This window comes from Macrosteles quadrilineatus, unplaced genomic scaffold (assembly GCF_028750875.1).
Source record: "Macrosteles quadrilineatus isolate MER2022 unplaced genomic scaffold, UCM_ALF_1.0 Scaffold_2__2_contigs__length_208266976, whole genome shotgun sequence".
NCBI classification, from domain to species: Eukaryota; Metazoa; Arthropoda; class Insecta; order Hemiptera; family Cicadellidae; genus Macrosteles; species Macrosteles quadrilineatus.
In genome coordinates this window covers 117,157,285-117,172,352 of record NW_026542595.1, presented here as the reverse complement: position 1 = coordinate 117,172,352, position 15,068 = coordinate 117,157,285, and positions in this window count along the sequence as shown.

Here is a 15,068-nt window from a genome sequence, read left to right as displayed (position 1 = left end):
AATAGTGATATTTTGGCTATGTTTGAAGAACTGTTTTGAACTTTTAAACTTTTTGTTGATCACTGAGATGTCTTTTCTAAAGCAGGGTCTGGTGTAATATGATGAGGCCTTATTAAAAATTAAATGCTCTCACCCTTCACTCACAAGCTTGGCAGAATAGGCTTATTATTTTTAACCTAACTCAGTTATCCTATACAACATTTAAATAAAGTGTTATAGCATCATTTATAGGTTTCTAGCTGCCCCTCCCCTTGGGCTTCACAACAGAATTGAAAAATTTTCTTTGCTACAAACAGTTGTTTTGCATTGGTTTTGCTTAGAATTTTCCTAACAGCGGTTTGGTAGCTAATACAATTAAACGAAAGTTCTGTCAAAAGAAAAATATGTTAACATTGTAATTTTAAAGCCAGTGAGCCAGAGCCCTGATGGAATCTCTCAAAGCTACTTCTTGTACATATTAAGTGAAACCTATTATGGAGGTTAAGTGAAACCTCCATGCCACCAAGTTCTGAGTACATATGCATGGTAGTTTTTGAGGAATAGTGATCAATGAGTGAGTGAGTGGTAACTGTATTATAATATAGATTATAAGGTCAAATTATGTATCCACCCAAAGTTTTCTGCGTAGATTAAAGCTTAAGGTAATGTACCTTGCGTTTAATATTTTAAGGCTTAACTTACTGCCATAAAGCAACCAATATTTTGATGTCCTAATAGATAGCTGTCCCCGCGCTTAGTAGGCATCATTAAAGTTCTTGAGTTCACAAAGACAAAACAGCTAGGCTATCCACTAGGACATTAAAATATTGGACTACTTTAAGACCATAAGAATGCCGTAAGTCAAGTAAAATTCCTTGTCAGTCAATCACTTGTTACTGTATGTACTGAGTTGATCATGATTATGCTTTTATTTAACCCGAATTCAACAATATATTTTGATTTCAGCCAAAAATCTTTACCTTGAATTAACCTTAAATTTTCAGGTTATGAGTCCTGAATTGACCATGATTTTACCTTAATTTAAACATACTTATACCTTAATTCAACCTCAATTCAGCCTTGATTATGCATTACTGCCAGAAACGTTTACCTTGAATCAACCTAAAATTTTCAGGGTTGATTCAGGTTTCACAAGTGTTCAGTAGGACCCTTGAATTAGCCCTGAATTAGGCTTGATGGCTTGATATTTTAAGATTAATTCAGGCTTGCATCTTTGAAAGTTTAACCTTGATTTAATACTGAATCAGGAAAAAATTGCTATCTGGGTGCGGATTTCAAAACAGAGCATTCTAATAGTACAGATCGCAACTCAAAGTCATTAGTTATAAAATGGGCAGTAACTGCCAGGTAACCTTCGTTATTGGCAGATGTCCAAGTGTCCGTGGTGAGGGATACACTGTCAACTGATAACACCATCTGACGGACAGCATTCATACATATTTCGTACTCTGTGGGTATCATTGTGTTGGAAATCATTTTTCGGTTTGGGAGTTCATATGAAGGATTAAGGATGCTTACAAAGTTCTTAAAACCCCTGTCCTCAACTATAGAAAAGGGCTGGTAGTCATATACAAATAAATCCAGAAGAGCTTTATCTAATTTTCTCTTTTGAGTCATGCTAATCTTTTTAGGCTGCGGAAGGAAAGATGTTATGGTAGGTTGATCATCATTTGGCCGTGCAACTGAGGTACTAGGTCTGGTTAAAATTGCGCATTCAATGTTTGCTGATTTACAACTACTACTTGAAATTACAGTGATATGTTGGACAGCGAGATGAGTTAGGATTAAAAGAGACAAAGACAAGACCACATTGTACAACGACAAACGACATCTTTATTAAAGACCAACCAGAGACAACTTCCGTTCTCTACATCACAATCCAAAGGCTTGTACAGTAAAGTTCCATTGAGGCCTAGGCCATAGATTAACCATATGTAATATATATATATAAAGATACATCATTGCCCTCCACTTTAAATAACAAAAATTAATTATTAGGTTAGGCCTACATTTTGTAATATAACAACATCAACACAACCTTTCAGTCATATTCTGAGAAGGTAAATCTTTTAGGTGGCTTAATGACTCTCCCTTTACTTGAGACATTAGGCAATGGAGTGTCTCTCATGTTAAAGCTAGGCCTAGGTGGAGACCAGGGTGATGTTTGGTTGGATTCAGATTGAGTAGCAACAGGGGAACCTCCAGGAGGGATAGGTCTTGGCGGAGTGCTTGGATTTCTAGTAACAGGTTTAGGTGCACTAAGAACTAGTCCTTTCAGGACACTACCAGTAGAAAAACACACTTTCAACTGATTTACATGGACTTTATGTACGGTCCCAGCTGATACCTTGATAATGTACACTGTAGGGCTTATTCTTTTAACTACTCTTCCTATCTGATACTTAACTTTTATACCTTTGGATACAGGTTTGTTAAGATTCACCCACACAAGTTGATTGACTTCATAACATTGAAATTTTTTAGGTAGGCCTATGTTAGTTTTTGACTGGTTTGGCTTAATTATCTTAGTATCCTTCAAATTAAAATTTACTTCCTTTTTTGTTACAGTCAAAGGTGTCCTGTAGGCGATTGTAACGATACAATCCTTTGATAGTGTTAATTACCAACAGATCTTTACTATTTTCATTTACCTCTAGTTGGAGATAGGCCTGCGATAAGTCTAACCTAGTAAAGACAGTACAGCTAGTAAACTTATTAAAAATATCTTCAGGTATTGGTAAAGGATGCTGGTCAACTCTTAAGCACTTATTCAATGTTGTCTTAAAATCAACACAAAGCCGGAGATTACCATTTGACTTGGGAACGATTACAATAGGACTCGCCCAGTTAGAATGTGTGACTTTAGTAATGATGCCCTCTTTTTCCAGCCTACTCAATTCAACAGAGACCTCATCTCGCAAAGCATAGGGTACATTATAGGCCTTATGAAAAATAGGATTGGAACCATCTTTTAGATTGACATTTACTTTAAAACTTTCAATGGGTTTATCATTATCTTTAAGTGCAAATACTCTTGGAAAAACCTGCGACAATTTCTTGACAATATTAGCTTTCGAGTTATCAGGAACAGAGTTAACATTAGGCTTACAATTATTCACGTCCCAGATCTTTAAACATTCGTTTGAGTGCTCTAGCTTACAAAGTTTTCCAGTATTAGGTTCCACTTGGGTATCAATGTTACAACAATTAATAAACTTAGGCATAATATTTACAGACCAGTTAGGTGACAGGATATCAAGCCAGTCACGGCCTAAAATTGCATTCCAGCTTACTAGACTATCTGCGACAATGACAGGTAAATAATGTGAACTACCGACACTTGAGTCACTGACCACGACTTCACATGTACCTAATATATTTAAGTTTTGACCGTTCACTCCCCTAACTTGTCCTATGTATGGATTTAGCTTACCACATAACTGAAGTTTCGATGCAGTCGACTTACTCATTAGACTCACTGCACTACCTGTATCGATTAACCAGTCAATAGAATAACCGTTAACATTAAGACTTACTGTTAAAGGTTTGGAGACAGACATAGTATTACAAGTATTCATATAGCCTACACTTTTGACGGAATGACAAAACTTGGACGTATGCCCCACTTTACCACAATTATGGCACACCCAATCTTTGGCAGGACAATTACTTGGCTGATGTTTTTTGAAACAATGTGAACACCTTTTCTTAGTCTTAGAAAAGTTATTGTTTTTCTTCCGCTCACTGCTAACCGAACCACTGCGATAACTACTCCTAGAACTGACAGAAGTCACTGACTTTGAACGTGGACGACTTGGCCTAAAATTTGTACTGTCCTTGTAACCGGTAGGCCTATTGGATTTTGTCACTAATAGGCTTAAATCATTATTAACATTGCCAGCTATAATATTAGCTGACTGTTCAACAGCTTCCATGTTCTTAATTATAGTGCATGCTTCCTCAAAAGTTAACTTATCTTCTTCTGCCAGAAGCCTACTAACCATTGACGTATTTGACAAGCCAGACACTAGACGATCTCGTAAAGCTTGATCGAAGAACGAGCCGAACTTACAATGATTGGCTAAAGTTTTTATCTCGGTAATATAATCAGATATGGACTCACCAACATGCTGCTTTCGATTATGAAAAGCATACCTCTCCGCTATAGTCTTCTTAACCTTAGCATACTTCGACTTCAGAGAATCCACACACTGTTTATAAGTAGCTTTTGAAAATTCAACTGGAGCAAGGAGACACTTTAAGTCTGAATAAATAGTTGGACTTAGGTTGACACACAAATGACTTTTCTTCAAACCATCATCGTCTATCTTCTCAATGCTGAAGAAGAATTCTAACCTCTCGACGTACTGACTAAAGTCTTCAAGTCCCGGATCAAACGATGGTGCTTTAGACATCTTTCACCAGTTAAAAAAATAGACATTTAAGTAATTAATATTACACTAATTTGCTCGTCGCCAATGATATGTTGGACAGCGAGATGAGTTAGGATTAAAAGAGACAAAGACAAGACCACATTGTACAACGACAAACGACATCTTTATTAAAGACCAACCAGAGACAACTTCCGTTCTCTACATCACAATCCAAAGGCTTGTACAGTAAAGTTCCATTGAGGCCTAGGCCATAGATTAACCATATGTAATATATATATATAAAGATACATCATACAGATATTGCTGTAGTTTGAGTATTTTCACTGCCAGGTCCAGTTATGATTGAGGATTGCTTTCCACTTTCAGTATCTTTAAGACTAGGTAAGGTAATCAAGGGGTGTTTCCTCTGTAAGTGTTTTCTTAGATTAGATATCGTAGACTTATAACTTTGCATTGCTCCGCATAAGTCACACCGGGCGACTTTATCTTGTGGGTTAGGTATGGAGTAATAACTCCACAAATAACTAGATTTTTGTTTTCTTTTGGACATCTTAAAATTCTAAACCATTTAATTATGTCATATAAATACTCACTATTTATTATTTTATATAACACACACACACACACACAAATACGATTTTAACTAACACAACAGTAAATGAATAAATCATAAATCAGCTAATCTAAAGCAGCTTAACCTTCACTTCCAGTTCAACATTGCACTGACAGTGAGAGAAACATGGACTAGTCTGAATAGACGACGTTTCCGGTCGGAACACGAAAATTTTAATGTCATACCGTACCATACTCATATTACATCCTGCCTGTATTAGTCAGTTCTGTAACGGTAACGTACTCGGTCACTCCATTCTGGCCTTTGACGGTAACGAAGTTATACAGTGGCGTTACTGTCACTCAGACAGCCAGTGTCACTTCACTGTGTAACTTCGGTGCCCGTTACGAACCAGCAAAGAGTTACAGAGTACACAGTGACAGTAACGTATTTTTGTAACTGCAGTGCACGTTCCGAGCAAGTTTATAGAGTGCCCAAGCACGATACGTTACAAGTTCCAAAAATAATAGGGAGTCTGATGTCCGTCGGTATAGTACCTCTACCTCATATTAGCCAAATTCGAACCTGTGAACCTCTAGCATAGGGTTAGGATTAAATAACCAGAAATGATAGGTTAGATTCGAACCCATGAACCTCCAATGATAGGTTAGCATTAAACCCATAGACCTCTAGCATAGGTTAGGATTGAACCAGTAAACCTCAGTTACCATTAGTGGTTGGTTAGATTCGAACCCGTGAACCTCTAACATAGGTTAGATTCGAACCCGTGAACCTCCAATGATAGGTTAGCATTAAACCCATAGACCTCTAGCATAGGTTAGGATTGAACCAGTAAACCTCAGTTACCATTAGTGGTTGGTTAGATTCGAACCCGTGAACCTCTAACATAGGTTAGATTCGAACCCGTGAACCTCCAATGATAGGTTAGCATTAAACCCATAGACCTCTAGCATAGGTTAGGATTGAACCCATAAACCTCCCACTATAATACCATTAGTGGTTGGTTAGATTCGAACCCGTGAACCTCTAACATAGGTTAGATTCGAACCCATGAACCTCCATGTTAAAATCAAATCTCCAATACACACCCTGTATATAGGTACAAAGGTATAGGTATAAGGTGTCATTTACCACCATACCCATAACTACTGTTGTGGCTCATATGGTAACGACTCCAACTACCAACAAAAAGACCGGGGTTCGAAACCCGGTCAGGCCAACACTTTTTATCCACAAAACACCTACTGCACGTGGTCAGCTAATCAGCTGAGAGTACACCTAGATCATCTCAAGGTCAAATTTTGGCCCAATCGCTGGCCTGACTTCCACTTTTTCATTGTGTCAGAGCCTATCTGTCGGTTCAAGAAATCTCTTAATACAATTTTAACAAAAAATATTTTACTCAGTTTTTTAATCAATGCACAATTTCAACTCAGCGTTAAAGGTTGATAAATACACAAATAAACCCACAGAATTTACCTATGTTTTTATTCATTGTTAAGTATTAAAGTATGCTTGATTGCAAATGTTGCATTAAACTTAATTCATTCTTTGAGACAGCTACGAACTCTTATGGTGCGTATTTTAAGAGGGAAATCAAAAATGGTCTTTTTAGAAATGACTAGACTATTCGCACGTCAAAATGCTCCAGAGCCCGTTCCCGTTCCAGCTCCAGTTTTCTGTAACAGTTTCAGTATTACAAAATAATGCAACGAGAACTTCCAAAACGTTCAGTTACTTTAAGAAGCCAAACGTTCAAGAACAATCGATGGAGCCAGAAACAGAAAGAAAGGTGTTAAAAAACACATAAATGATAATTTGAAATATTATGAATTAAATTACAAATGCATACACGTGGTGTAAGGAAAAGTACAAACTCGGGAAAACGGCCAAATCAAAAATAAGATTTTAAGTAGGCCTATTCAGATTTTACTTGTAAGCTTACACTGTAAAATGTTAAGTGCTACCGATGACAGCCTGGTGATTTATTAATACTTCATCTTCAAGAATCAAGATTTTATTTCGGCCATTAAGTTATTTACAATAGGCTTTGTCTAACATAACATAACATGTTGAACTAAAAATAATATTTCAGTCTTTTCCTGAAAAAATAAAACATATAAAATAAACCACTGCAAACCAAACAACAGAGCACTTCTGTCAAAACTTCACACAGCAAACTATAAATTATCAAACAAACATACTTTTCAATAGACGTACGTATGACTTAAGTATTTAAGTTTTGTGCAGCCTTCATGGCATCAAAAAATCTTCAATTTTGTAATGATTGATTTGGTAAAGTAGGTAACATCAGGCCTAAGTTTTTTACGATTCCTATATATTGAAATTTCTAATGTGTATTTCTAATAAACATCTTATTGGCCAGCACCTATACTTTTGATTACTTATAACCTCTTTGAATTTGGCTCTGTTGAACTCTTTTACCTTTCTCTTTACGAAGTTGATCCTATCCATTTTGGCTAATATGAGGTAGAGGTACTATACCGACGGACATCAGACTCCCTATTATTTTTGGAACTTGTAACGTATCGTGCTTGGGCACTCTATAAACTTGCTCGGAACGTGCACTGCAGTTACAAAAATACGTTACTGTCACTGTGTACTCTGTAACTCTTTGCTGGTTCGTAACGGGCACCGAAGTTACACAGTGAAGTGACACTGGCTGTCTGAGTGACAGTAACGCCACTGTATAACTTCGTTACCGTCAAAGGCCAGAATGGAGTGACCGAGTACGTTACCGTTACAGAACTGACTAATACAGGCAGGATGTAATATGAGTATGGTACGGTATGACATTAAAATTTTCGTGTTCCGACCGGAAACGTCGTCTATTCAGACTAGTCCATGTTTCTCTCACTGTCAGTGCAATGTTGAACTGGAAGTGAAGGTTAAGCTGCTTTAGATTAGCTGATTTATGATTTATTCATTTACTGTTGTGTTAGTTAAAATCGTATTTGTGTGTGTGTGTGTGTGTTATATAAAATAATAAATAGTGAGTATTTATATGACATAATTAAATGGTTTAGAATTTTAAGATGTCCAAAAGAAAACAAAAATCTAGTTATTTGTGGAGTTATTACTCCATACCTAACCCACAAGATAAAGTCGCCCGGTGTGACTTATGCGGAGCAATGCAAAGTTATAAGTCTACGATATCTAATCTAAGAAAACACTTACAGAGGAAACACCCCTTGATTACCTTACCTAGTCTTAAAGATACTGAAAGTGGAAAGCAATCCTCAATCATAACTGGACCTGGCAGTGAAAATACTCAAACTACAGCAATATCTGTATGATGTATCTTTATATATATATATTACATATGGTTAATCTATGGCCTAGGCCTCAATGGAACTTTACTGTACAAGCCTTTGGATTGTGATGTAGAGAACGGAAGTTGTCTCTGGTTGGTCTTTAATAAAGATGTCGTTTGTCGTTGTACAATGTGGTCTTGTCTTTGTCTCTTTTAATCCTAACTCATCTCGCTGTCCAACATATCATTGGCGACGAGCAAATTAGTGTAATATTAATTACTTAAATGTCTATTTTTTTAACTGGTGAAAGATGTCTAAAGCACCATCGTTTGATCCGGGACTTGAAGACTTTAGTCAGTACGTCGAGAGGTTAGAATTCTTCTTCAGCATTGAGAAGATAGACGATGATGGTTTGAAGAAAAGTCATTTGTGTGTCAACCTAAGTCCAACTATTTATTCAGACTTAAAGTGTCTCCTTGCTCCAGTTGAATTTTCAAAAGCTACTTATAAACAGTGTGTGGATTCTCTGAAGTCGAAGTATGCTAAGGTTAAGAAGACTATAGCGGAGAGGTATGCTTTTCATAATCGAAAGCAGCATGTTGGTGAGTCCATATCTGATTATATTACCGAGATAAAAACTTTAGCCAATCATTGTAAGTTCGGCTCGTTCTTCGATCAAGCTTTACGAGATCGTCTAGTGTCTGGCTTGTCAAATACGTCAATGGTTAGTAGGCTTCTGGCAGAAGAAGATAAGTTAACTTTTGAGGAAGCATGCACTATAATTAAGAACATGGAAGCTGTTGAACAGTCAGCTAATATTATAGCTGGCAATGTTAATAATGATTTAAGCCTATTAGTGACAAAATCCAATAGGCCTACCGGTTACAAGGACAGTACAAATTTTAGGCCAAGTCGTCCACGTTCAAAGTCAGTGACTTCTGTCAGTTCTAGGAGTAGTTATCGCAGTGGTTCGGTTAGCAGTGAGCGGAAGAAAAACAATAACTTTTCTAAGACTAAGAAAAGGTGTTCACATTGTTTCAAAAAACATCAGCCAAGTAATTGTCCTGCCAAAGATTGGGTGTGCCATAATTGTGGTAAAGTGGGGCATACGTCCAAGTTTTGTCATTCCGTCAAAAGTGTAGGCTATATGAATACTTGTAATACTATGTCTGTCTCCAAACCTTTAACAGTAAGTCTTAATGTTAACGGTTATTCTATTGACTGGTTAATCGATACAGGTAGTGCAGTGAGTCTAATGAGTAAGTCGACTGCATCGAAACTTCAGTTATGTGGTAAGCTAAATCCATACATAGGACAAGTTAGGGGAGTGAACGGTCAAAACTTAAATATATTAGGTACATGTGAAGTCGTGGTCAGTGACTCAAGTGTCGGTAGTTCACATTATTTACCTGTCATTGTCGCAGATAGTCTAGTAAGCTGGAATGCAATTTTAGGTCGTGACTGGCTTGATATCCTGTCACCTAACTGGTCTGTAAATATTATGCCTAAGTTTATTAATTGTTGTAACATTGATACCCAAGTGGAACCTAATACTGGAAAACTTTGTAAGCTAGAGCACTCAAACGAATGTTTAAAGATCTGGGACGTGAATAATTGTAAGCCTAATGTTAACTCTGTTCCTGATAACTCGAAAGCTAATATTGTCAAGAAATTGTCGCAGGTTTTTCCAAGAGTATTTGCACTTAAAGATAATGATAAACCCATTGAAAGTTTTAAAGTAAATGTCAATCTAAAAGATGGTTCCAATCCTATTTTTCATAAGGCCTATAATGTACCCTATGCTTTGCGAGATGAGGTCTCTGTTGAATTGAGTAGGCTGGAAAAAGAGGGCATCATTACTAAAGTCACACATTCTAACTGGGCGAGTCCTATTGTAATCGTTCCCAAGTCAAATGGTAATCTCCGGCTTTGTGTTGATTTTAAGACAACATTGAATAAGTGCTTAAGAGTTGACCAGCATCCTTTACCAATACCTGAAGATATTTTTAATAAGTTTACTAGCTGTACTGTCTTTACTAGGTTAGACTTATCGCAGGCCTATCTCCAACTAGAGGTAAATGAAAATAGTAAAGATCTGTTGGTAATTAACACTATCAAAGGATTGTATCGTTACAATCGCCTACCCTTTGGTTTAGCGTCGGCATGTGCCATTTTTCAATCTGTGATTGAGTCTATACTAACAAATCTGAGTCATACAGCACCTTATCTAGATGACATTTTAGTAGGTGGAACTGATCTTAAACATTGTCAAGAAAATTTGAACAAAGTGTTATCTCAGCTTGAAAAGTATAATGTAAAACTTAACGTAGAAAAGTCAGAGTTTTTTGTATCTTCATTAGTATTTTTGGGGTTTGAACTGTCAGCAAAAGGTAAAGCGCCTTCGGCTTCTAAAGTACAACAAATTTTGTCGATGCCAACTCCTACAAATCTGTCTCAGTTGAAATCATTTGTGTCTATGTTCAACTACTATAGAAACTTTGTTCATATGTGTCCGGACCTATTAGAGCCTTTGCATAAGTTAATGAGAAAAGATGAACAGTGGAATTGGTCGTCTGAATGCGCTTTAGCGTTTGCAAAATGTAAAACAGCTTTAAGTGATGCTACTATGTTAACTTTGTATGATCCTAGCAAAGAACTAATTTTATCAGTTGACTCCAGTTCTTTTGGAGTAGGGGCCGTCCTTAGTCAAATAATTAATGGAAAAGAATGTCCAATTGCCTTTGAGTCAGCTACCCTTAATCAAGCACAAAGGAATTATTCCCAACTTGAAAAGGAAGCTTTGAGTGTAATTTTTGGTCTTCGCAAGTTTCATAAATACTTATGGGGGAGAAAATTCACCATTTACAGTGATCATTTACCACTTAAGAGTCTATTTGGTGAAACAAAAAGAATTCCGTTACTAGCTTCAAGTAAATTAATACGTTGGGCAACCATTTTGTCAGCCTATCAGTACAACATTGTACACAAAAGGGGTACTTTAATTCCTAATGCAGATGCGTTATCGAGGCTACCTAGTGCTGTTAGTTCTGTAGAAGATCAAGTAGATAGCCTATTCACTTACTTGTCAACACCATTGATTTCCTTTGAAGAAGTTAGCCTTGAGACACTCAAAGATCAAGCATTATGCAAAGTAGTTAAATATGTACTTGAGGGTTTTCCTCGTTCTGTTGAAAAGGAATTGCAAGTGTACGCACAAAACAAGCATAACTTAAGTGTACACAATGGTTGTTTATTTTTTGGTAGTCGTACTGTAATACCAGTTAGCCTAAGAGATAAGGCTCTTGAGTTAGTTCATTTTAGTCATGCGGGCATAACCAGATGTAAGCTGTTTGCTAGATCGTATGTTTGGTGGCCATCCCTAGATAATGATATTTATAAGAAAGTAGTTTCTTGTACTGTTTGTCAAGCCACACAAAACAAACGCAACAACAAGTTCCGTGTCTCATGGCCTAAACCAAAAAAGGCCTGGGAGCGGGTGCATCTTGATTTATTTGATTTCAATGGCTGTAAATATTTGATTCTTTGTGATGCATATTCAAAATGGATTGAATGTTTTTTATTGAAAGGTAAACATGATTACAATATCATCATGTCCAAACTTGCTGAAGTGTTTGCTAGATTTTCTTTCCCTAATGTAATTGTTACGGATAATGGTCCTCCTTTTTGTTCAGTAGAGTTAAAACAGTTTTGCTACAGGAAGAATATCAAACTATTTTACATTCCTCCATATTCACCTCAGTCAAATGGGCAGGCCGAACGGGCAGTACAAACTTTCAAAGTTTTGCTATCTAAGTTGACATTATCCCAATGCAAAAACTTAACACCAGAGCAGTCATTGTCTGAATCTCTGTTTGCATACAGAGCTACCCCCACTTCTGTCACTGGAAAATCTCCAATGGCTATGTTATTGAGTTTTGTACCTAGGACACCTTTGACTGTAACAAAAAAGGAAGTAAATTTTAATTTGAAGGATACTAAGATAATTAAGCCAAACCAGTCAAAAACTAACATAGGCCTACCTAAAAAATTTCAATGTTATGAAGTCAATCAACTTGTGTGGGTGAATCTTAACAAACCTGTATCCAAAGGTATAAAAGTTAAGTATCAGATAGGAAGAGTAGTTAAAAGAATAAGCCCTACAGTGTACATTATCAAGGTATCAGCTGGGACCGTACATAAAGTCCATGTAAATCAGTTGAAAGTGTGTTTTTCTACTGGTAGTGTCCTGAAAGGACTAGTTCTTAGTGCACCTAAACCTGTTACTAGAAATCCAAGCACTCCGCCAAGACCTATCCCTCCTGGAGGTTCCCCTGTTGCTACTCAATCTGAATCCAACCAAACATCACCCTGGTCTCCACCTAGGCCTAGCTTTAACATGAGAGACACTCCATTGCCTAATGTCTCAAGTAAAGGGAGAGTCATTAAGCCACCTAAAAGATTTACCTTCTCAGAATATGACTGAAAGGTTGTGTTGATGTTGTTATATTACAAAATGTAGGCCTAACCTAATAATTAATTTTTGTTATTTAAAGTGGAGGGCAATGATGTATCTTTATATATATATATTACATATGGTTAATCTATGGCCTAGGCCTCAATGGAACTTTACTGTACAAGCCTTTGGATTGTGATGTAGAGAACGGAAGTTGTCTCTGGTTGGTCTTTAATAAAGATGTCGTTTGTCGTTGTACAATGTGGTCTTGTCTTTGTCTCTTTTAATCCTAACTCATCTCGCTGTCCAACATATCACTGTAATTTCAAGTAGTAGTTGTAAATCAGCAAACATTGAATGCGCAATTTTAACCAGACCTAGTACCTCAGTTGCACGGCCAAATGATGATCAACCTACCATAACATCTTTCCTTCCGCAGCCTAAAAAGATTAGCATGACTCAAAAGAGAAAATTAGATAAAGCTCTTCTGGATTTATTTGTATATGACTACCAGCCCTTTTCTATAGTTGAGGACAGGGGTTTTAAGAACTTTGTAAGCATCCTTAATCCTTCATATGAACTCCCAAACCGAAAAATGATTTCCAACACAATGATACCCACAGAGTACGAAATATGTATGAATGCTGTCCGTCAGATGGTGTTATCAGTTGACAGTGTATCCCTCACCACGGACACTTGGACATCTGCCAATAACGAAGGTTACCTGGCAGTTACTGCCCATTTTATAACTAATGACTTTGAGTTGCGATCTGTACTATTAGAATGCTCTGTTTTGAAATCCGCACATACAAGTGAAAATTTGGCATCAGCCATTAACCAAATAATGGCAAAGTTTCATGTAAGTGATAAGGTTGCAATTTTAGTAAGTGACAATGCAAGTAGTGTTGTGGCAGCAGCAGCGATCCTTAAAGTAAAACATTTTGGGTGTTTCGCACACACGGTAAATTTAGTTTTACAAAATGGTTTGAAACTCGTTGTAGGGTTGGTTGATCGTGTAAAAACTGTTGTCTGACATTTCAAGAGAAGTTCAAACTCTACTAATAAATTTATTGAAGTGCAGAAAACCATGGGCTTAAACCCAAAAAAACTCATCAATGAGGTAGCAACCAGGTGGAATTCCACCTTTTACATGTTATCAAGAATTGTGGAACTACAGGATGTAGTCAAGACAACTGTAGCATTAATAAACAAAGGTCTCCCCGTGTTAACAGAAATTGGGTGGACGATTTGCTCAGAACTGATTATTGTACTCCAACCTTTCGAGGAGGTAACAAGGAATCTTGGAGGAGAGGGCTATATGACAGGCAGTCAGGTAATTCCCCTGACCAACAGTTTAATACGTGTTTGCAATCAAATGCTTAAAGAACAGTTTCGACCTGAGACTCTGGCTGTCATCAAGGAATTATTAAAAGGATTGACAACAAGACTGGCTAACATTGAATCAAGCAAAACAATAGCACTGTCAACTTTGCTTGATCCTAGATTCAAATTGGCAGTGTTTACAGACAAACATGCAGCTGATGGCATCAAAGCCCACTGTTCACACCTGATGGCTGGTATTTGGCAGAGAAAGTATACAGCAAGAACTGACTGTGCATCAACTGCGAATGAGGCTAAAGGCCAAGAAACAAATGAAGATGATCAACCTGAACAAACATCAAAATTTTCAGTCTGGAAGGACCTTGACAGTATGATATCTTCAAAAAAACCTTCAGGTAATTTATTAATCCTACATACATACATACACTGTCTTCTGTAATTTAATTTTACATAACCACCGCCACCGGCACGATTTAAACTTCAATTCATCTTAATAACCTACATACAGTTTTTATAGTAGGCCTTCTGTATAATTTTAAATTCGATATTGTGCTTTATTTCAGGATCCAAAACATCTGCAGCAATTGTGGAGCTAAACCGATATTTAGAAGAAGAGTGTATCGGACGGAAAGAGAATCCTCTTCTTTGGTGGAAACATAATGAAAAGCTATATCCACTACTCAGCGAAGTTGCAAAAACTAAGTTCTGTGTTGTAGGAACATCGGTTCCCTGCGAGAGACTTTTTTCCAAAGCTGGCTACATCAGTTCTGAAAGACGTACCAGACTAGACTCAAAAAGAGCAGAACAGCTCTTGTTCTTAAATTCGAATTCTTACTTAATTAAAAATAAACAAGGCACTACTTAACTATGGTAAACTTGGTAAAAGTAACATTGTACTATTCATTTTTGTATAGTATTCAATTCATTTTTGTATAGTATTCAAAAAGTATGTTTGGTTTTTTACACTTTATAATATGTTATAGGCCTACTTATCAGTTTTCAAATAATAAGACATTGTTAATTACATGTTT